At 34.9% G+C, this 25312-nt stretch overlaps 1 pseudogene; it reads left to right on the top strand.

Annotated features, from left to right (window-relative positions):
• The first annotated feature begins 119 nt into the window (after positions 1-119).
• LOC125230707 overlaps positions 120-25312 on the top strand; it is a 67095-nt pseudogene continuing 41902 nt past the window's right edge.

The following is a 25312-nucleotide window of genomic DNA, read 5'->3' as shown; positions in this document are numbered from 1 at the left end:
CATGTCAATTGTTCGGTTGTCAGCATGTCAACAAACCCTTGTCTTCCCGTAGGGCGACCCCACTACGTAGAAAGTGAACGTGCGGCCGGCGCCGGCGCGCGCGCCGCACACGCGGATCGGCAGTGACGCGCGAATCACGCCGCCGCGTTCGAATTTCGAATTGATTCTAAACGAATTATTATTTTTTTTACTTTTTTTGGAGCTGTGATAGTGCTGGCTGAAAAATGAAGACGAAGATTTTTGTACTGTTCGGTAAGTGGAGTTTTAGAATTTTCAATTTTTTTATCATTAGCTTGATGAAATAAATAAAATGTATTTTTGTTTTTTTTTTATTATAGGTAAAGTTGACTTTTATGCTCAGTCAGGTTACTAAACAAAAAGTAACTCCTTTTAATAATATATTACCTAATGCAAAAAAAAAATGATTAAATAAAATGTACTCACATACATAATCGTATACGTGCCTAGAAATGTACATTGTTAATATTACCTTATTTAAGTTAATTAATAACTATGGCAACAATGTAATATTTACAAAAACTATAAAATTGGCAATTTATTCTGACCACCATTATAGTAGTTATAAAATTTTTACTTAAATATTCCACATCATGTTCAATTTTTAATTTAATTCATTACTTTCATTGGTTCATCTTCTCTCGCTAAAGATTTCCCGCGTCACTACTTACCGCATGAAATTATACGCACGGCGCGTGCGCCCGCGCCGAGGAAACCGCTCGGGGTGTAGAAACGGTTAATTTAATATTTATTTTCTTCTATAGTAACAGCACACTTAAGGCGGCACGATTCTAACTTTAAGACACGTTAAATATTAGCTCTTGACTATACCATAATTATTCTGGAGCGACGTTTCTTCAAACAAAACCATCATTTTTGACACGGAAATGAAGATGAAGAAGCTTACACGGATAATTATTTAAGCTTTTTCTTCATTTCTCATGCGGAGTTCCTTTAAATAATGGATGCCCGGAAATTCCAGTGCTGACAACCCTAACCTTGACGTCAGATTCAATACAGGAGTTCGGGCACGCATCTAAAGCTAACATTTGATTTGACATATGCTGCAGAACTCGGACTAGCAAAAATTGCTAACTGGCTACAAAGACATTTGCTCACCCTTAATACCAGTAAAACCAACTACATATGCTTCGCCAACTATAATCGGTCACAGCCAAAATGTGAGTTTTCTATAAAAATACATAACTGCTGTAACCCACTGTCCACCTGTTCCTGTCCAACGATTTGCAAAGCAGAATACACTAAATATTTAGGAATTACCATTGACCAGCGTCTTACGTGGCATCTTCATGCAGAGAACAATAGGATCCGTAAACTGATCTGGACTTTTAGTAATCTTAGACATGTGACTACAAAAGCTGTGCTAAATCAAGTTTACATATCACTGGCTCAATCAGTCATCACATATTGTATCTCTGTATGGGGTGGTGCGACTAAGACTAAGTTTCTTGAGCTTGAGCGGGCTCAAAGAGCACTACTAAAAGTTATGTATCAAAAGCCGTTTAGATTCCCAACTAATGAACTCTATTTACTCTGTGATCTACTATCAGTGAGAAAATTATACGTCCTCCATCTAATTTTAAAAACCCATAAACAAACCACGTACAAACCAGATCATTCATGCACACGTAGGAGAATTAGACTAACGTTATTAAGACACATACAGTGAAAAGCGTATTTGCTAGGAGACAACAACAGGCACAGTCTTGTAATATTTATAATGCAATAAACAAACACCTTGACATTTATTCCTGCACTACACATGAGTGTAAGCGTAAATTAACAGAATGGCTGAAAACAAAAACCTACAACGATATAGAAAAGTTAGTACAAAATCAGTATAAATGAAAAATATTACATACGTACAATTATACATAAAGACACACACAGACATACACACACACACACACACACACACACACACACACACACACACACACACACACACACACACACACACACACACACACACACACACACACACACACACACACACACACACACACACACACACACACACACACACACACACACACACACAGACACATATATGCATGCCTTAAAAATTAAGTTATCTAATATCTATCCCACATTCTCATTATGAGAATGTGTAGTTATAGGTAACAAACTCAAAAATTTTGTTTATTATTTGTATAAGGTTAAGTAGTATAATTTTGTGTTATTAATCTAAATTTACATACCTACTTATAAGATAAACAGTGTATACCGTGGAAGAGCGGTGCTCTCTTAGCACAAGTGTTTCCTCACTTAAAAAGAGACACCAGCGCAGATACTTTGTAAAACATTTGTTGATACAGAATAAAACATTTTTATTTTTTATTTATTTATTTATCTTGAAGTTCGAATCGCGCCGGCAATGAATTGTACAAAATTCAAAACTAAAATTGTTATGAAGGTATTTCAGATACACTCACGTTTCATGTTCATACATGATATATACACCGGGTTTTTATTGAATTCCATTAACTTTATGGGAAGGTTCCTTAGGTCAAATACAATTAATTTCTCTAAGAAACTAGCGTCCTAACTCTTACGATTATCGAATTATTAAAAAAATAATAATGACTGAGCACGTGTGTGGCATCCCTTACCACTTCCTTATGTTATTTGTTTTGACATTTGCCGTCAGACACTTGACACTGACTTTAATATATTGATTTAGACTAACACGATTTGCACTCATAATTTTAGAACAAAACGGGACTTAATCGCGTAAACCAGTCTACCCGTGACCACGAACATAATGTGATGTTCGAAACGTCGGGCCTAATATAAATGTAAGTGTTTACGCGATTAAGTCCCGTTTTGTTCTAAAAATACTGACTTTAATGTTGAGATTAAGGTCCTGTCACACTAATTAATTAATTTATTTATGTAGGTATGGAAAGGAAAAAAAATCGAAAATAACGAAAAGCGATATACAGGACGGTTCCTGATGATAAACCTAACTGCGTGTCGAATTTAACGGAAAACATAAAAAACACGGCGTAATAGTAAAGAAAATGTGAACGTAAACCACTAGGCGCCGATGGCCGATGTGAACGCATAATGTATGCGAATCTTTCTATTGTCTATAGATAAGGAAACGATTGAGAGCGTTTAAAAATAGAACGTTTTCCCATTTGTTTATCGAAAGTAGGTTACAACATAGGAAACTTGGTCGCATCGGGGGAAAAAAACCTTTGTTTTGGAGGAGAACTTCCTGCGCAAAGCAGAATTTATTAACGAAGTTTTTCTTTCACTAATGTTTTTTTTTTTTTTTACCTTTTTACCTCCAGTGAAAAACTAAGAGCTTCTTGTCCGTTTAGGCTATCCTTTATCCATGTATTAACGGCTAATCGAGTGATTTGGCTGACCCCAGTAGCCCTAAGTAAAATTTAGTGTGATTATACTGATTAAAGTCGCCGTCAATAGAATTTGTGAACAATGTAAACAAACCTTGTAGTCAAAATGTTTATAATTTCCATTCTAACTCATCAGATACTGGCTAAATCCATGTGTTATTTAATCTATTCATCTCACATTATGACCCTAAACCTTTAAAATAACAAAATTGTGCTAAAATATTGATATTTTATATAATGGTTGGTTTACATTGTTGGCAATGTCTATTGACAGCGATTTCATTTCTATGACGGCACAGTAAGTAATCTGTGCCTGTTTAGGCCTAACAATAATATTGGGGGCAAAGTTGTATTTTAACACACGAGAAGTAAAATACATTTGCACCCGAGTGTAACACAACACTTTTCCCCTCACTATAGCGAGGAAACTACAACGCAAAAAATGCGTTTATCACTGCTTCCAGTAGTTCCACAGGTGGTAAATCATCTTAATTACTAGATTCACTTACTTTTATCAATTTTAAAGCAGTTAATTTGACTTTATTCAAGGTCAAATTACTTTACCCACTAGTGGATAAAATGCGTTTTTGTCCGCTAGTATTAAAAGACAAAACACGTGTTTCCGAGCTAGTGAGGGGAAAAAATTTTGTTTTGGAAGTCCCCTTCGTCAATATTAAACGCTTCCAAACCTAAAATGTCACGAGCACAAACTAGCAACCTGGTCATTCACCAACTTCCGTACAGTAATAACCGTTGCAGTTACATGAATATTCATAATTAAGATTTGAATTTCCCTATTTTCCATTCCAATTTCAACTTTGTCGGGTAATTCAGCGAAGCACGGCAACACTGTCAAGTCCTTTTTATAGCGTTTCTCGTGAAATTTAATAAAAATGAATTTATGTTCGAATTACTGCGTCCACGGTTCTCTTTATAATGAGATTTGCGTTGACAGAAAATATTTTAGTTTGAATTATAGATATTTTCTATCTTATTTTCATGTAGATATTTTTTTGTAATGCTATGAACACTTTCAATATAAAATATAAATATGGAGCAAATACTTATGCTGCTATTATGAACAACAGTACATAGTAATTTTTTTACGATAATTTATTGTAATAGGAAGAATAATACATATTTATGAACTCAACGGTATTTTCACTTCGTTATTTATTGTGGGGTTGAGTTATATTTGCACAATTTCCTCAATAATCGCGGTTATTAGCGACAGCTATTTAGTATTTCAAAATTAACTTCTTAAATAATATTGAAAAATATGGTGTTTTCTATTAAAAAGTAACATAAATGAAAATTTATTACTTATTTTTTTTTGCTGAAGAAAGTATGAATGTTTTAAGTTTTTTAACCCCCCAAAAACGACGGGGTGTTATAAGTTTGATGTCTGTCTGTCTGTCTGTCTGTCTGTGTGTGTGTCTGTCTGTGGCATCGTAGTTCCCGAACGGATGAATCGATTTAAGTTAGTTTTTTTTGTTTGAAAGCTGAGTAAGGCCGTTTTCACATTATCCGATCCGATATCGGATGTCGGAAGGATTTCAATGGAAAAAATCCAAGATGGCGGCTGTAATGTATGGGATATCTGTCCGACATCCGATATCGGATCGGATAATGTGAAAACGTACTTAGTCGGGAGTGTTCTTAGCCATGTTTCATGAAAATCGGTTCACTATGTCGGGGTTTTTTTCAATTTTTTTTGCTTTAGTTTTATATGATAAACAAATACGATAGCAGCCTGGTCATCTCGCAATAGATAGTGATCATTTTTATGTAGAGTATTCGCATTGTGTAACGCCGGGGTCAATCGTGCAATCGTACGACGTAGTTAGTATCGAATACGATTATCTCCTTACTTTAACGATCGGAATTTCGATAGGCATCCTAATTATTTTATACATGACGAAAGTCGCGTTATCTTCATTGAATTCGCAACATCAAATTATTTTAGTGTCTCAATTAGTGACCTACATACAATATATTTCTTTTTATCGAATTCATTTATTTTGTTCTTTTACTTGATCTCATTTTTTTGTTTTTATTTTAGGCTGAATGTAATCTAACTATTGGTCACGAGTATGATCCTGTTTTGATATGGCTTTTAATATAAGGTACAGCGGGGCAACTCTCGACGGAGGGGCAATTGTAAGTAATCCATTTTTTCCATTATTACACTATGATGTTGAGTTTTACATGTATCCACTGAACACGCCTACTATATCGTCACTACTTTAAAAAAAACTTGTATCTTCATCTGTTAATGAAAAGAAAATTGTAGTAAGTATGTATGGAATGCATATAGACTTACTGCGTTTTAACTTTGAGTAACAGCGTGAGATACGAGATTTTTTAAAAGTAGTGACGATATGTAACCGGTGGACACTCTATTTAATAATGCAAACACTGTAAAACATGGAAAAAATGGACCAGTTACATTTGCCCCCCAGTCGAGATTTGCCCCTATGTACCTTACATAGGTTACGTTCACCGCTTTCCATCAGGCGGACCGTATGCTTGTTTGCCACCGACGTAGTATAAAAAAAATATCTTACCTTACGTGGATGGATGCGTGGGAATTTCAAGTTACATTAAACCTAGACGGCGCTTTGGCGCAAGTGTACTTTAAGTGCCGATATTCCATACATTTAAGCAGCCATCTTTGATTTTTGCCTTTGAAATCCTTCCGACATCCAATATCGGGTCGGATAATGTGAAAACGCACTAAGTCGTGTCATAACTAGATAGATTAAATCATAAATTGGTATACAAGCATATATTCAAAAGTGTCTAGTGTCTAGAGCATATATGTTCTGCTAGCATTACATACACTAGAAAGCCAACTTAACCCTTATCAAGACAAAGGCGACTTAGCATGGACGCCAAATTGCGCCTGCCTTGATATGGGTTAAATTGGCCGACAGTTCTGTTCAAAAATGACAATAGATTGTCAGCCTTCAACATTACGTATTTAACACATACAGAGTTGATGTGTTATCAGGGGCCTTTTGCATAATAAAAAAAGGAGAAATCTTTGTGATTCTGTATGAAAAGTATCGCGAATATTTAGGTACTTTATTAAATATGCATTCCGGTCCTGTAAACAAAAATCATGTCGATTAGGGTTTAATGTGCAAAATATGGATTTGGCTAATTAACCAACAAGCCGAATAAACAGTCAATTAAATAAACGTTGTAGCTTAGTAGAAATTTGACGACCGGTCTGGCCTAGCGCGTAGTGACCCTGCCTGCTACGCCGCGGTCCCGGGTTCGAATCCCGGTAAGGGCATTTATTTGTGTGATGAGCACAAATATTTCTTTGTGAGTCATGGATGTTTTTTATGTAAATATATAAGTATTTGTATATTATACATATCGTTGCCTGAGTACCTGCAACACAAGCCTTCTTGAGCTTACCGTGGGACTCAATCAATCTGTGTTAGAATGCCCTATAATATTTATTTATTTGTTTAGTATAAAATACTTTCAAACCGGCGATCACGGATTCCAACCCAAGTGGGTACCAATGAATGAGCTTTCATTATTGGGTTAAAAAAATACCAGACTAACCCTATCGAGCGGTCCGATTTCACATTATCCGTTCAGATATCGGATGTCGGAAGGATTTCAATGGAAAAATCTAAGATGGCGCCTGTAATGTATGGGATATCGGTCCGACATCCGATATCGGATCGGATAATGTGAAAACGCACTTAGGGTTAGTTTTCACGAAGTCCCCAGGTCTCCTAACTGAACTTAAGCAACCACGTCCGGAACACATTAGGAAGTTAATGATGAAATTAACTTAAGTACTTTGTAGTAATATTATGTGTAACATTAACAAAATATGTATGTGGCCGTACACCTACCTAATATATTGTCTTGCTTAGTTAAAATGGCTTATATTTCGCTCAAGCATAAACGAACTTGTGACGTCCGTAACGGTCCTCATTAGTGATCAAACAATCCACCATCCAACTTTTCTATAATGACGTGACGCTAAGTTTTTGTGAGGAAGTGAACTTGTAGCCTATTCTGCTTGTATTTTAGCCCAGAATTTATTAATAAAATAAATAAAAAAATAAGTTAACTTTCGTGCGACGTATTTTAAAATATTTAAACATGTGCAGTCGCCGAACTACTTACGTGAGTTAAATCCTTACATTTAAAAAGAAACCCGCAATGCAGTGAAGTACACCACATGCAATGCAATATGAATAAATTGACAAATAACATACTTACTTACAGTTTAACTAGCATAAATTACCTCTTGGTATGTAGAAGAAAAAGACTAAAGGATACCAGTATGTTACTAGTACATAAAGCTACAAAAACTAAATTAAAAAAAGATAAGTCTTTATGTCCTTTTTAGGGTTCCGTACCTCAAAAGGAAAAAACGGAACCCTTATAGGATCACTTTGTTGTCCGTCTGTCCGTCCGTCCGTCTGTCAAGACCCTTTTTCTCAGGAACGCGTGGAGGTATGAAGCTGAAATTTATATCAATTACTCAGGTCTACTGTCCCTTGAAGCTGTGAAAAAATCAAACTTCTAAGCCAACGCAATCAAAAGATAGAGCCGTTTATGCCGCAAATTTTCGACACTTGCAAGGGAATCAAAACCTACAGGGTGCTTCCCGTGAACTCAGAATCTTGAAATTTGGTACGAAGCAACGTCTTATAGCATAGATAAAGGAAAAATTACGAAAACCATAAATTTTTAGTTACATCACATAATATATTTTTTTTAATAATTTTAACCTTACTACCCATTTCCTCATAAACGCGTAGAGGTATTAAATTGAAATTCATACAAAATACTCAGGTCTATAATACCTTTAAGCTGTAACAAAATCAAACTTCTATGTCAACGCAATCAAAAGAAACAGCAATTTAAGCTGCATATTTTGAAACTCGCAAGTACTCGCAAGGGAATCAAAACCTAAAGGGTACTTCCAGTCGACCTAGAATCTTGAAATTTGGCATGAAGCAACGTTTTATAGCACACATAAAGGAAAAATTCCGAAAACCTTAAATTTTTAGTTACATTACAAAATATATATTATGACTCGATTGTCGTAATGAACGAACTTTGTAAACCTTGCAGGTTTGTACGGAACCCTCGGTGCGCGAGTCCGACTCGCACTTGGCCGGTTTTTTTTAAATGCAGGACTATATTATATCAGTGCTGCAGTGCCACTGCCAACCAAGAGCTTGTCTGACTTCTGTCTAATATTGCGGTTTAGCGCGCGTTCTCAAATGAATTCATATTAAACTAGAAAATGTACGAAATAATAAACGCGAGTGCAAACCAACGAGGTCCTATCTCGTTAACTTAGTTGCGCCAAATATGAACTTCATCATAAATAAATCTAATATTTATAGAAATGTTACATATCTCGTATTTAGCCATTGAACATCTAATAATATAGGTGGTTTATTCCCTGATCCATATAAGACTGGTTAACCTAGTTTAAGGCTTAGGACACTAATCCGAGGCTATTATTTACATTATTTCTATATTTACTCATAATACCTACTTCTAGCATTAGAATACCCACATCTCATGTAACAAGCTGCATTCTGATACCTACATAAGTAAAAATCATTCTTCATTTTAATTTTTCATAGCTTCCAGAACCCTTCACCTTCGCTGCGGCAGTTAACTCGCAGTTATCCATACTTTGTACAAGGTCTTCCGGCCGGGTCCATATTGGCTCATATAAAATTATTTGTTATAAAATTATTGTTTATACCGATTTGTGCTCCGAATGATCATTTCTCATAATTTTACTTATCATAATTTTGTTTCATTATTATCAATAGTACTACTATCACTGTTCATAATAATCATTTAGTCGAAAATTTTTAATCATAAATTCTATACAAATATTTAATAACATTCATAATTTTGTGTTTAAGAAAATCATTCATCATAAAATTATTTAAAAAGTTTTGGGGAAGTTCTATGAAAAACTTGTGCCATTTATAGAAGCGCGCTTGAAGCTTTTACAGTGACATATACAATTTACATTAAAAATTCGTTTCTGGTTCGCTCACGGTCAACCTAACACGCTCCTCCTCGCTCCGCTCGGCCCGGTACCGCAGAGAACGTGTTAAAATTAAATTTCATATGGTAGTTAGACAACCCTTCAAAACTTCCCATTAAGTACCCATTAAGTATTTTTCTCGATTATACATGCGACACGTGCTTTTAAAACAACAACTCTAATTTTGTATGTGCATAGAATTTAAAAACTTAAATTTTATTGCTTCATTCTTTTTACGGCGACGGTAAACGCTTGTTGAATTGCAAGTTGCTCTTGTCTTGTAGCATTGAAAAGTGCGTTTATGAATAGCGTGGGAATTTGTTAGTGTGTCAATATCACTATTAGGAACATTAGTACAGAAGATTACTATTATTAATTATAGTACAATTCATACTTGATCGTTGTATGTATATGACTGAACAAGTGCATCACAACCTTGATTACTTCGTATTATTATTTATTTTGACATACTTGATGCTAACTAATTAATTTTAAATTTCTGAGAGAAACTTATTGAGTTATTTATTATGTAGGAAAAACATTGTATTTCGAATTTAACGTTATGTATCAGGTAACTTCTGTTAATGAGCCAAACGATGTATCGTATTTATCGTAAAACAAAAATTACACGGTGTTATTACAAGAATATTGCAAATGTTTTATATAACAACCGTCCTCAGAGCAGAGATAATTTCCCGAAACACAATATGTTTTCAAAAGAGATCGATAGGAGGAAGTAATCAGATATTCCGGAATTGTATTACCTTGTTTTCCAATAACTTTTCATGATTGAGTTGTCAAAACTTTATAAAATATTCTCAAAGCAGTACGTAAATGAACAACTGTTATTTTAATAGAAATTCTACGCCAGTTTTAAACGAGTACACGGTCCGACTGATGGTAAACAGTCTTTAGTCTATGAACGCCTGTATCTCCGGGAACCTGGCCAAATGTTACAACCGCCTACTCTTATATAGTAGGTAGCTCTGACTCGATAGAAAGCTAGCTACGACGACGATATTATCGTAAGCAATTATCGTAAGCAATTGCGATGTTGAACTATGCTTTAACTATGAGCTAGAAGTACCATGTTACCATGTTACATGCGCATTGCCGACCTTAACACTCCGCAATCTCGTTGAGCTTTAGCATCCTCACCAGCAGGAACACAACATGATAAGTAGGTACTTAACAATTTCAAAGCTATAATTGTCATTAGCTAGAAACATTACCTCAACAATCCACGTAACATGAACACATATCAGCACCTTATCTCATGTGCGAACAATACAGACAGACAATAACTAGACATATCGCAGGTTCTCATGAGAGCCTTTGCCGATTGTGGCGGAGGTCATGCATTATGTGCAAACCTGCGGTTTTTGCGCGGTTGGCCAACGCCTATTGATCCTGACTAGTGTTACTACATCCGGTGAAAAATGGTGGGTTTTAGTTCCGAGTTAGACATAATACGATTGCAATGGAGTTCCGGGAAGTTTATGAACTGTAATAAAAGTTTGATTTGATTTTTCCCACGTGTTATTGCTTTCAATGCTCTTAATGTTATAGAAATGAATTAGAAGTGTGGTAAGGTGAATTCACGGTTTATTAGACATATTGTAGTCGAGCTTCCGATATTTAGACGCAGGTGCATGCATTAGGGTCACTAGGGAAGTAATTTTGTGAATAAGAATAATTTTTGGGATGAAGTGATGGAAACAGAAATCATTGTTCAAAATGTATTAAAACAACTTAGTGCAAAAGAAGAGCTTCGTTACGAGAGTCGATGTGGAAATCTTTCCTTGAAATTTGATAGCAATCCGGCGCAATCCCTAGTACAGTAAGTGTAATATGTAGGTGTATTTGAACATAATAAAATATTATAAAACATGGTCTCAGTATCTAATTAGATTCATAGGAAATAAATAAAATGTAATGAAAGCTACAAAACTGGTCGGCTCCAATTAGCCATATTTATGGAAAACATTGCTATTAAGTATATCACATCTCACAATGTTGACACAGCATTTTAATCTATGCAAATGTCAATAAAAAAATAATACAGTATAGTTCTGAATCTAAAATCAATTTCTGAAATGTGTAATCGTTGGTTTGATCTTAATAATATTTACTCGTATAGGTAAATATTAAATTATTGTGTATTTTTTTTGCTTATTTCACAAAACTGATACGAGTAGGTATTAATAAAATGTTAATTAAAGCAATACTATGAAATGAATGGCCAACAATACAAATGCACATAACAAACAGCCAGTAACGGTGTCTGTTACAATGTACTGTTAATTCCACTCTTCACTTCCCCGGCTATAAATATTTAAAACGTCAAATTACGAAACCTCGACTTTCAGGAAAATATATCGGCAAATTAATGTTTTTCCGATACCGGGCGTTCGGTAATCATCGGCGTCGGCGCTTGGCGACAGGATATTACGAACTAACGAGTCTTCGGCTCGAGACTAGGCGTGGGTTCCTGCTGCAATATACTAAGCCTACTTAGTCCTACCTATCTTTAAAGCATTTTGACTAATATACCTGCGATCCAGCACAACATTGCGCTCTCTCGCGCGAGTCCATAATTTTATTGAGGTCACGCTAATAGATATAGTAAAAACATGTTTACATGACATTACAGTAAAACCAATGCGTCAGGTTTACTGACGATTCGCCGAAAAACGTTTCCCAAAGTTTCACATCCCAAACTATTATTCCCAAATTATCATTTACCAAATAAACGTTTGGCAAAACAACTTATCGCAAATTGACATTTAGCAAAACTTTTTTTGGCAAGTAATTTCCCAAAATATTTACTTGGTCAAATTTCATTTTACCAAATATTATTTAGTCAAAGGTGTTAGGCAAAATTTCCATTTCTCAATATATTGTAATTAAATGGCGCACTAGAAATGTGTTTGTTGATATTATACTTTGTGTCCAAGATTTGTGTGAAATAATGTGATTGTCGTACTTTTTATTTCCTCCTGCTGCAAATCTCAAGGATGACATTTTCACTTGCATGTCCGGGTACATTTTATTAAAAAGAATTACTTTTAAAAGTCATTTCCGGTTTGCTCACTGTCAACCTAACACGCTCCTCCTCGCTTCGCTCGTCGTCGCACCTAAACTGACTCTGTAACACACGAGTTTTCTGTCACAATAGTAATAAAATTATTACATTACATTTATGCCTTTTAATATTTATTGTCAAACGTTGTTTTGCATGATAGGTATAATTTGTAGAAACATTTTTTGACAAAAAAAATAGTTGACAAAATAATTTTGTCCAGTAATTAATTTGAGTAAAATAAAGTTGAGCAAAGTTAGAGAAATAAAGTTTTCTTGTCCAAGTGAAGTACTTGGGAATAAAACTGAAATTATCATTTGACAGATTTTAGGTTAAATTTGGCAAAAAAATCTTCGGTAAATTAAATGGATCCCGTAGAAATGAAAATGCAAATGCCTAAATATTTTCGAAATTTGCGATGTGAAATTTTTACCAAACATGTTTTTGGGATATAAGTTTGCCATTAAAAACATTTGCGAAATAAAGTTTTGTCTAAATAAAATTTGACTAAGTAAAATTTTACCAAATGATAATTTGGCCAAACAAATTCATTGCGAAACATACCTTTGCCAAACAATACTTTGGGAAATGAAACTATTGCGATATGATTATTGGGAAATGAAATTTGACGAAACGTTTTTTGGCGAAATGGCAGGACACCCGTCAGGATACTTAGATAACAAAAAAAAAGAGAAAAAAGAGAACAATAATCATAGAGAGAACAATAAAAATAAAATTAAACAAATGATTTGGGCGATGACGTCACAGCGTCAAAGCTCCGTTGCGTCGTTTGTCCCGGTGTGGGATTTGGCAGGTATATATACTTATATATATGTAATTATTGTAATTATGTACATATATTACGTACTTGCGCGGGAGAATGCAAGCTGTGCTTAGACCACCTGACCACTGTTTGCTGATATATCTCGATCACTTCCTAGTATCTTTGTAAACTAGCCCAGCAATTTGCCGCCTTTATCAAAGAAACGTGATTGATATAATTTCCGTTCCCTCTAAAGCCATTTAGATCTAAGATTCTAAGACGTAACGAAACAAGGGCAACTCAGTTGTTTAGTGCTTTGTTTCGCAACAAAGACAACAGTACCTTATGCTAGTGGACTACACAAAACCCAATTTTCACATACGCCTGTTTATGGCGAACAACGTACAAGGTCGACCTTTTTCACATGCTGAGTGACCGATGGTATTATGGGTAGGTACTCTACTCTCAATATAATTATGCGACGTACCGTACTTGCAATATAATGCGATATGCGTAAGAAGGATAACGTTTACCAATACATAATTGATTATTTTTGATTTATTTCTGCACTACAAGTATAAATAGACCAAAGTAAAGGTTAAAGTTAATATTATATTACGGAGTAGGTAGAGCACTGTATTTAAGAAATATGATGTAAGTACAATATTTTGGAAATACATACAAGAAAAAATAAGCTTATTGTTGATATTTAAAGTGAAAGTCATAGGTAACATGATTATAATTATAAATATCTACATTGTCACATTATAAATTATTCCACACACGTATAATCTAGTGAAAACGAGATGGCGATCTTACCTACGTTCGTAGGGTTTTTGAGGCGAGGCGTGATAAGGCCTAGCGGCCTTGGCGGTATTTCTCCGAGTTTCTCCAGAGATGCGCCCGCCATGCTAATGAGCGTGACCAGGGTGGCTAGCCGAATGGCACAATCGCTCACGAAACGCTCACGAAACGAAGCGCTAGTAGATATCTATCTCTATCGCGCTTGCGTATTGGCGCGACAGAGCCAGCGGCGTATCGCTTTCGTTTGGCGTCGGAGAAATGCCATTCGGCTACGGGGCCTGGCCGGGACGAGTAATTACTGGCTATTAGACGCAGCTTTACAACTTTTACGGGTACCTACTTAGATTGATTCAAAGTGCAATCGGTTGTTAGAACGACAAGTTTTATCTATGTAATAGTACATTTCGATACAAGTGCGGAAAAGAGCAAGTACGAAACGAGTGACGATAAAATTAAAACACGATCGAAGAAGTGTTTTAAACCGACACGAGTTACAAATTTCCTTTTAGCACGTCTATCGAACGAAGTTTTTCAGTAGGGTAAACTCGCCTCATTCGGTGACACGCCTAATTCGGTGAAACAACCAAAAATGGCCCTACAGATGGCCCTCCGAAGTTTCGACCTGACAAGAAATACTTCGTACGATACACGTGCAGTACGGAAATTCGTAACTCGTGTCGATTTTAAACACCAATGGAATTAGTCGTGTTTTAATTGATCGCCACGACATAATCTACAATTGTAGTTTTAAATTTCGGTGGAAGTACATGATACATTGTTTTTGTTAATGTGATTTCCTTAACATGTAGATACCTACGAGTAGCTGCAATAAAAAGTGTTTCACGTGACACGAAAGATTTTTGCGTGACAATTTTGTTGACTTTTTAGTAATTAGTCGCGTGTGGCTAACATCTATTCGATGACACGAAATATGGGTTATCTGTATTTTCCCAGTTCTACTCTAGTATAGGTACTACCTAGGTACATGAGTATGTATATAACTATTATTGTTAGTTAAATAAAGTGATGTTACTTATGACAAGTATCCATCTGGTTAGTATAGTATGAATGTATTAAATAAGCCGGTATAAAGTAGAACACTTCGTGACTGAAAAGAGCGAAAAGAGCTAAAATATGAAATGCATTTAATACGAGGTTCTCACATGAAATTATCTAAATATTACTGCATTGCCAATTCCAATTACAACTAGAGACACGACTACATAAATCTAGTTTATTTTAAATCTGCCCTCAGGGGTCCAGGCGTGCTGTAGAACTAAAACTGCAACCTGACCCATATTGAGAATTCAAATCAATTTCATATGATTTGTGCAACCCGTTCACGGGTAATTTAATTGGTGCGACAATCAGTCCGGCGTGTAATTTGCCTTTTTGCAACGATGCCACTTGCATATGGCCGGCCTGCGTGGCGCAACTTCCGCGTGATGCCAAAATAAGTGCAGTTACCCAATGCGGTTAGTATTAATGACTATGAGGTCATAAACAACCTATGAATTATTTTGTTCTTTGCCGTAACGTAACTGACTATAAAGCTATTACGTTTACAGCGCCGCGTTAAAGATTTACATATTTAAACTACCTATATTGTGAATAGAGGTTTATAGTGTCAAGTGCACCAGATAATAGCCGATGTAACAATGATATTTTATTAGGACCTTTTAGGTAATTTTGTGGTACTTACCAGAATGCATACAACCTATATATGCTACTGCTGGTTTGCATCCTTGTAACTGAAAAAGAAACAAACTGGTATACCTAGATAATATGTTCAAAAGGTAATAGCAATAAAAATATTCTAACATTATCACTAGGTACCATTTGTAATCTTTTTTTTTTTTAATTTATTTATAATAACAATATAAAGTTCCTTTCTACTACAGTTTCACCAACCAAAGTTTAACAAGTCGTAATCAATATCTCGTTTAGAATTCCTGCGCCTGTCAACGCCTCTACAAACTAATAGTAAACTATGTAATTATGTACTGAATTAAAAAAAAACTACTTACTTAATTTATTAAAACGTCCTTGTGTAGTGTTTTCCCAATTATACCCGAATACCACCAAACAACAAACCAACAAACCCAACCAACAAAGATTATCGCACACTTTGTAAGACAATGAAAAGGACAAAAGTAACAGATATGCCTTTTTAGGGTTCCGTAGTCAACTAGGAACCCTTATAGTTTCGCCATGTCTGTCTGTCCGTCCGTCCGTCCGTCCGCGGATAATCTCAGTAACCGTTAGCACTAGAAAGCTGAAATTTGGTACCAATATGTATATCAATCACGCCAACAAAGTGCAAAAATAAAAAATGGAAGAAAATGTTTTATTAGGGTACCCCCCCTACATGAAAAGTGGGGGCTGATATTTTTTTTTATTCCAACCCCAACGTGTGATATATTGTTGAATAGGTATTTAAAAATGAATAAGGGTTTGCTAAGATCGTTTTTTGATAATATTAATAGTTTCGGAAATAATCGCTCCTAAAGGAAAAAAAAGTGCGTCCCCCCCCCCCTCTAACTTTTGAACCATATGTTTAAAAAATATGGAAAAAATCACGAAAGTAGAACTTTATAAAGACTTTCTAGGAAAATTGTTTTGAACTTGATAGGTTCAGTAGTTTTTGAGAAAAATACGGAAAACTACGGAACCCTACACTGAGCGTGGCCCGACACGCTCTTGGCCGGTTTTTTTCTCAAGATTTATTCAACTTCGCCAAAAATGTAAAAACTCGACCCTAATTTATAGCCCGCACAAAACTTATCTTTCAACTGTTTTCCCTACAATAAATCAATATAATAGGGTTCCTATTATTCTAGAAATAAATAAATTGCTTTTCCTAATGACTGAATCGCATGAAACTTTCGCAACTCTGTTGTGAAAAATACCTACGGTCTACATTCTAAGGTGCTATTAAGCAGTATAGTGTAGCAATATTAGAGGTAGTTGGCACGTTATCGGATTGTTGCTGCTACAAAGTTGGGACAATGCAAACCTTCAATCACCATCTATACGGACGTAGATAGCAATCTAAACACAATTTGAAATTGTTATGACAAATAGGAAGGTACTCCACTCAACAAAGACAGTGAATACGATGCCAAAATTTACAGTTAAAAGGCGCAATGGCTGGCTTTGTTTTTTTTTTTAACTATCAACTATGTTTTTAACTTTTTATATGTGTTGATGATCTGTTTCTATTCTTTTAGATAATGTATAAGTGTTCTTTATATTACTAATTAATACCTGCCGCCTAGATCTTGATGAGCACGCAAAGCACGAATGTAGGTAAGCCACACGTGGGATTAACGTTTTTGTTCGGGATTAAGTGTTACAGTAACCTGCGTACGGTAGAAGTAGGCAAAATCGGAGGCCGATTCTATTGTACTAGTTTGACATGCTGATGCTGATATGACCAAGAAAAATAATCAGCATAAACGGCTCACGTTCATTGACATTCACTAAATGCATGCAAAAGCTTCGCGTAGGGAATTTGGCTCGAGCTTATGGAAAATTGAACCATATCCAAGTTTAACCATTTCTAAAACTACGTTGAGTGAGAGGCTTGCAAATTGGCTAATTGGTGGCTATGTAAGCTTTTCTACCGCTCTAGTGACAGCTTGCAAATTTGATCTGTGTTCTTTATTAGAATTTTAATTGTACCTATTATAATAAAAAAAAAAACAGAACATGAAAAAGCATATTCGTCGAATGGAGTAAATTCGGCCTCCGATTCGTCATTAGCTCGCTACGATTGGTTGAATCCAGGACGAAGCCGCGGTTCTGCAAATCTAATCATCTCCGATGAGAGTCGCTCGTGGCTATGTCAGCTTTTCTACCGCTCTAGTGACGGCTTGAAAATTGGATCTGTGTTCAATTGACTGAATTTGAATTCAAATTTGAGTTCAACTTTAACGCCTTATCTGAACAATTGTATTATTTAATTTAAAATCTTGAATTAGGTATTTAAAAAATGCGATTATTTTGACAGGCCTGCTTTGACTTGGGTTTTGAAGAGTTAAACGCATTGCGTGTGTAAGAAAATTAACTTTAAAACGAATTTTAGATCCATTATTGAGTAATTTGTATTTTATCATTATTAATATCTTTAAAAATGCCAAACGTGACTATCACGACCTTGATAGGATAATTAGTCTTGATAAGTAATTTACTGTTGTATTTTATATAAAGAGTGAATGCATTGTATTTGTATCCTTGTAAGTGCTATCCGGTTAAGGATATGACGTGTCCATTGTAAATAAATTCCGATTTGTAATTATTGATTTTTTTAAAACAATTCATTTTTGTCCTGTAAAACTCCGTCTCATTGCATATGATAGCCATTTAAATCTTCGCCTGCTGGCTTTACAAAAGATGAAATTACTTAGTTTCAAATTATTATTATCAGTTCCGCAAAAAACGACATTCTAATTTTAGTAATTTAGTAAATTTTGCGCTAAAAACTAGGCTATATTCATTTCAACTTTTATTTTAAAGCCTCGCCGAAGACTATCCTAGGCGAAGATACACCTGGACATATCCGAAGAGAAGGGGTCTTGTCGTTCATATCTGTATTTGTAATTAGTTCATTACATTTCTCATTCATCTTATCTTACATCTTACTATAAATTCAGTTGCTGGTCGACAAATTGTGACCTTCCGTGGATTAATGATTGTGGGACACGGATCTGCACCGCGGGCCGGCCTCGGAATCCGTTCGCACTGTTTATTGCCGATCATAAATCTAAAGTGTAATGAATTATCTTTTGTTTCTACATTCCGACGCGTTGTACAATTGAGGATTTGAATGAACTTGAAGATCAAGGAAAGCTTTTATTTGAGAGTCAGGATGTTTTGTTATCTTGTATGTATATATAGTATACATATAATACAAGTTTTTTAAGAGTTCTGTGCGATTACACGGTTAGTTTCACTAGATTCATGGCATCCTGTGTATTAAGCCGTGATATATTTATGTGTATTTAAATAATGAATATTAAATACCTACCCGTAGAGTTTGTTCGGAAAGAGAAGAGTCGTGAAATGTATGGGGTCCACTACATTCCACGACTCTTCACTTTCCGAACAGACTAGTTACCTTATCTACCTGCTCAGACATAATACAAATGTAATTGTTCTAATAATTACTTATACAATTATTTATTATTATGTCAGTATTTGGTGATAGCTCTTTTAATTATCAGAAGAATTGTTTGATGAATTGTTTTGATTTTTCCATTATTTGTCATAAAATTATTATCCGTACAGCCTTTGTAATAATTGGGCTTTACTCGAAATAAAGCAGAGTATTTTCTTATATAATAAAAACATACATAACATCACTCGATGATAACTTTGCTGTTCTTATGTTACTGGAGCGTGAAACGTTTAGTCAAAATAAGCGGAACATAAAACAAACCTGTGTTTATGTATGTAGATTAACTTGTATCATTATGGAACCCCGAATTGATTCTAATAACTCTTGCGAAAGCAGTAGGGTTCACAGCCACGTAGTATTTTACTTGAATCAACAGTTTTATTTTAAGGATATAAATACTATACATACTCTGCACATAATAAAAGATGGAGGAAAATATTTATGTCGCCGACATCAATTTGAAAGAAAAAGTAAAAATATGAAAACATCGAGGGATGATTATCCAATTGGCTTATTTTATACTCTATATATACAAATACCCCCCAGTTTAGGGAAGTGGGGGGTTAGAAAGAGACAAAAAGTAGCCAATGTCATTCTACATCTCCTTAACTGTCTCCGCGTAATAAATCTCATTAATTCGTCGCTCTGTTTTGGCGAGAAAGACGGACAAACAAACAGGCACACGTACATACACTTTCCCATTTATAATCTTAAGCATGGATTAAATATTAGTCACATTTTTATTATGATAGAAAATAGGGTAGTCGCTAAGCGGTTAGGTCAAACATCCGAGACATGCGACTTTGCCGCGCGTCATTTTGTTCAATGTTCCGCGCCCGTAATTGCCAGTTGCACCTCGAGATTGATGACTCTGGATTCTTGGGGGTAATTAAAAATCTACGGTAAAAGGTGATAAGCGAGAGAATGCTGCTTTTTGTTTACATTCGGGTAGGAAGAAGGTTTGTCGCGTACTCGTATTTTTTTACGAGGTGTATATAGTCATTTTTGTTTCCCTTATTTAGCATAAATAAGATAATTTATGTGCATGATGCCTATTACAGATTCTGTATCTAGAAATAAGTAGGCATGTCTCTGACATTTGGAAACTTCCATAAAACTTAGTCGGTCACTACGAATCTACTTGTTATCGAATTGAATGAAACTTTCATTAATATAGCTACTGTTTTATAAAAAAAAACAGAGTAAGAATGGCGGAAGTTTGCAGAGCTTTAAAATTGCATTTTTATCATAATTACGCGTTTATGTACCTACACGTGGAACTAATTTAAAATTTCACCACCGGGAAAGAAAATTCTCAAAACAGCACAGTTCAAACACTTGTTCAAAATACCTACACCACGAAAAATGGAACATGTTACGAGTAGGTTGCACAATATCATCCGAATAAATTGAACATTTTAACATACATAATCCTAATATATAAGTAGACGACCGATCTGGCCTAGCGCGTAGTGACCCTGCCTGCGAATCCGGTGTCCTAAGTTCCCGGTAAGGGCATCTACTTTTGTGATGATCACATATATTTGTTCCTGAGTCATGTATATTTTATACGTATAGTATTTGTATATTATAAATATCGTTGTCTGAGTACCCACAACATAAGCCTTCTTGAGCTCACGGTAGGAATCGGTTAATCTGTGTAAGAATATGCTATAATATTTATTTATTTATTTTATGCGATGAAACTAGAAGAAACATAAGTAAGTATTGCTAATTCCTCACCAACAGCCAATTCCTTGTTTCCGCAACAATAAATTGTGCCCAGTAATTAGTCAGCCGTCTCAAACAAACCATTTATTTCGGTGACGCCAATAAACACCAATCGAAGGCACTCCCTTAGTACGCATTTCGCCTATTTTGGACTTGCAGAGGCAAATAGAAATAAATTGTTATGAAAGTATAAGAAAAAGTTACATTTACCAAGACATATCGTCACTACTTTTAAAAAAACTTGTATCTTCGTCTGTCAATGAAAAGAAAATTGTAGTAAGTATGTATGGAATGCATATAGACTTACCGCGTTTTAACTTTGAGGAGCAGCGTGAGATACGAAATTTTTTAAAAGTAGTGACGATATAGACTTTAAAGAAATTTAAATAGAAAAACGCTGTGCCCCGAGGACCCGAGGGTTAACCCACCATTTCACCAGATGACAGCCCACCAACCCTGAGTTAAGTGGTTGGTACAAGTGGGCCTAAGAATTTTTAGATTAATCTAAGCATTTTAAGCTCCACGTTTAGGTTAACCTAAAACCTGGAGCTTGCAGCTTATGAATTAAACCCTTATCTACATATTAGACAAAGATTCCTGTATTACAGTTAACTAGCTACACATATTATAAAATATGATCATTGAGTGAATATTATCGGGCAAAAATTCGGATGATCACAATAGGCTACTAGACTGAGAATTTAGAAGTATTGTTTTCTGTAGTATTTGACTTAAGAAATCAATATTTATAGCTTGCGGGGATTAAAAGTGCGTGATGACTTCGTATTTTTAATTAAAGATGAGTGTATGTTTTTTTGAATTATGGACTCCGAAAACGGTGTTGGCCATTGGAGTGACGTCACATAATTCAAATCAACTATGGAAATTAGAGGTACTAATCTAATCTCCATATATAGCAGTAACCTCTATTGCAATGTGACAGTGTCAAATATTTTTTCTAAATATACTGACGTTGAGATATTCTATAGATTAATATGGATGTTGTTTTTGCCTGATCAAGTAAAAGTAAACTTTAAATAATTTTTTTGCAGGTTTTTAAGTCGTAATAAAATATGGTACTATTTTTTTTAGTTTAATTAGACAGTAATTAATAATATAAGACATACTTTGAAAAAGGGTCAAGTAGCCTATTATCAACCGATTTTCATGTCAGAAACTTGTGACTAGATATAGGATTTTTTTCAAGATGCGGTAGTTACTATTAGTACTTAAGCGCCTATAGTGCCCTAAATTATAGTATGTACACGGTTACGATTTAATTGTTCGATTGATTTAATTGTGGTAAATGAGTACTATTTAAGTATTTTTCACTTTACTTTTCTAAAAATATCTTGAGGTGTGCCGTTCATAGATATACTAGGAAAATAGGTTCTAGATAAAGCCCCGCTGAAATGTTTGTATCTTCCTGTACAAAAGCTTTCTTTGTTTGGCAAAATAAATGAGTCAGGGTAAAGTATGTACCTGGCAGTGCTTACAGAATGCCTTCGCAGGGACCATTATGTTCCACGTTCAATCTAACCCAGGACAAAGGCCGCAGCTTACAAAATGCCTACAAAAGCGCTGAAAACTAGGTATTCGATAAATAGTTCTATTATCATATTGTATAAATGTACCAGTGACATAATTTTGTTAAGGGTCTGGCATTGTTAAGGTTATCAAATAGATGTAATCGTTTTAATACATTCCGTTCACTTAAGAAAAAGTAACCAACTCCATCAAGCGCCTGAATTGGGAACCGAACCTGTAACTTCAGCTTGTGACTCATCATCTTTATCACTAGAACGCATGGCTTTTGCGTAACTACTTTAACATATTTCCCGAAACATTTTGACTTTTCCCTCATCGCTTTACAAAGTTTCGTTTACGATTACGACGACACGCGACTAAGGGCCAGTTGCATCAACCACATTTGACAGACACATCACGTCACGCAGTACACGTCTATACTTCAGCAGTTCTCGAAAAGTTTGTACAAAAATTAAGGAAAAAATTAAATTTGTTTTTATTATTCCTATTTTGTTACCAAGATTTTTTTGATGAATTGAGATTTTAGTAAGTTTTATTTCGTCATTAAGGTTCTCTAGTATTTATATTTTCTTAATTATATTTTGAACTTATTCTCCTTATTATAACATTATGACCGAAGTCCACTCTGTATATCTTACGAGAGTCGACTTATATTGCTAAATGTTGGTAACAAAATAGGATCAATTAAAATTTGTTGACGTGGCTATGTACAAAGTATTCGGGAACTGCTCACTTCCCATAAAATAAAGTTTAACGAACGCTTTAACGGTGACAGACGGTTTGATGCAACCGGCCCTAAATCATTTTCATTTAAAAATAGGATTTACTAGAAATATATAATCTGATACAGCAGTAAGTAATAAAAGTATCAAACTCTTCAAATCGAAATAACAAGCGTCAGTCGAGACGTCACACTCCACAGCATGCTTTCCAGACACATTTCTCCAAATGTAAACCGACACCTGTGTATTTACGGATCAAATTATCGCCTCTCCAACGCCAATTTAACTTTTCATATTTTTCCAACAAAAATGTTTCCTTGTTAGCTATAATAGTAGGTTTTCTCTATTTTGTGAGGCTAGGGATTGTCGCGGCCAGTCGCACGATTGTCTTGAGCGTGCGTAATTATACTTCATTGTGGATAGGAAGTATTGCTGCAAAAAGTCAGTGTGTTTTGTGGTTAATAAAATACGGTCATGCAATTGAACTTGACTACTTAGTTCTTATGAACGGTTTTTGACGGTTTATTTTTATTATTGTATTGATGTATTTGCACCTGAACGTAAAGGGCCCTTCCGAGTTTTACAAGGCTCCATAAGTGGGTATTTTAACTGAGATGAGATATACATATATATAGTAATCAACTAGATTCTGAGCAACATTAATGTACGCAAAGAAAGTATATAATTCCTACATACTGTATTCCTATTGGCGCTTTCTTTTAAAAATAGGCCAAATGCGCAAAAAAGTATAAATGTATAATTGCTTTCTTATAAAAATAGATCAAGCCCCGGGGCCTTATAGTATTATCGCACGTCTTCCTTCCGTGGCACGTGATTGGAGCTAATCGGGGACGCTTTTCGAAAATACTCCACAATCCACATAAAATGAAGCTAAACTGACAGACATTAGAATTAAAATGATAAAAATGAAATGAACGAACATTACTTAGTTATCTGGTAATATACCTACATACGGGACGTATGGACGAGTTAACATTAAAATATTAATAAAAAAGTGGTATAGCAATAATAAATATAAATACAAAAAAATGTTTTTATTCAAAAACTTGAATACAAAGGGTTGAAGTTGTAAAGTTGAAATATATTGCATAGTTACATATTGATTATAGCTATGCCTGCGATTTTTTCTATACTATTATTTGCTCTATAGAGCAATCAAAGTTAGTTATTTAAGTAAGAGATTATATTTATACCGCCATCTATCGTGAGATAAACTCGTAAAACGAATGTCTACAAAAAACGTCCATCGCATTACTATTTATATGGTAATACACACTTTATCTTGAGTTACTAAAGTATGAATTAGTCTGATATTTATTGGTCTTTTATCATACGTTTTTTGTTCAATACGACAAAAAACTTCTTCGAACACACGTGAATCAAGCAAGAAAAAGGTCTCTAGATCCGCTACTAGAAATAAAATGTGTAGACAAGTTAGAAAAAAACGTAAAGTAAGCATAATATTTAAGTAAGTAATAAGGGTTCCGCGTCTATGAACAGAAAATAAAAACTTAGGTATAACAGTTATATTTTTAATAAATGTATGAAATACGCAATCATGTGTTTATTACCATATAAATTGTTTTTAATTTACATCGCCGACTTAGTGCGTTTTCACATGATTCGATCCGATATCGTATTTCGGACCGATATAATTATCTATTTGCGCCGCCATGTTTGATTTTACCCTGAAATTCTTCCTACATCCGAATTCGGATCGGTTCGGATAATGTGAAAACGCTCTTACGGTAACATTATATCGGTATCTACGTCTAAATATAACTAACAATACTTTGTACTAATGATAAAAGTAAACTTATCAAGCTAAGATCTGCTGTTTATGAGGTTTTTCTATTTATGGTTCTTTAACATAACATTAAGAATTCCGATAGGTACGAAGAGCATAAAGCCGGAAATGCTTTGACGTGCTACAAGAAAGTTAATGAAAGTCCAAAACTGTTTATATTCAAATAGTAAACAAAGTAGTTTAAAATCAAAAA

Source organism: Leguminivora glycinivorella, chromosome 1, assembly GCF_023078275.1.
Source record: "Leguminivora glycinivorella isolate SPB_JAAS2020 chromosome 1, LegGlyc_1.1, whole genome shotgun sequence".
NCBI classification, from domain to species: domain Eukaryota; kingdom Metazoa; phylum Arthropoda; class Insecta; order Lepidoptera; family Tortricidae; genus Leguminivora; species Leguminivora glycinivorella.
This window is presented reverse-complemented; position numbering and strand designations above follow the sequence as displayed.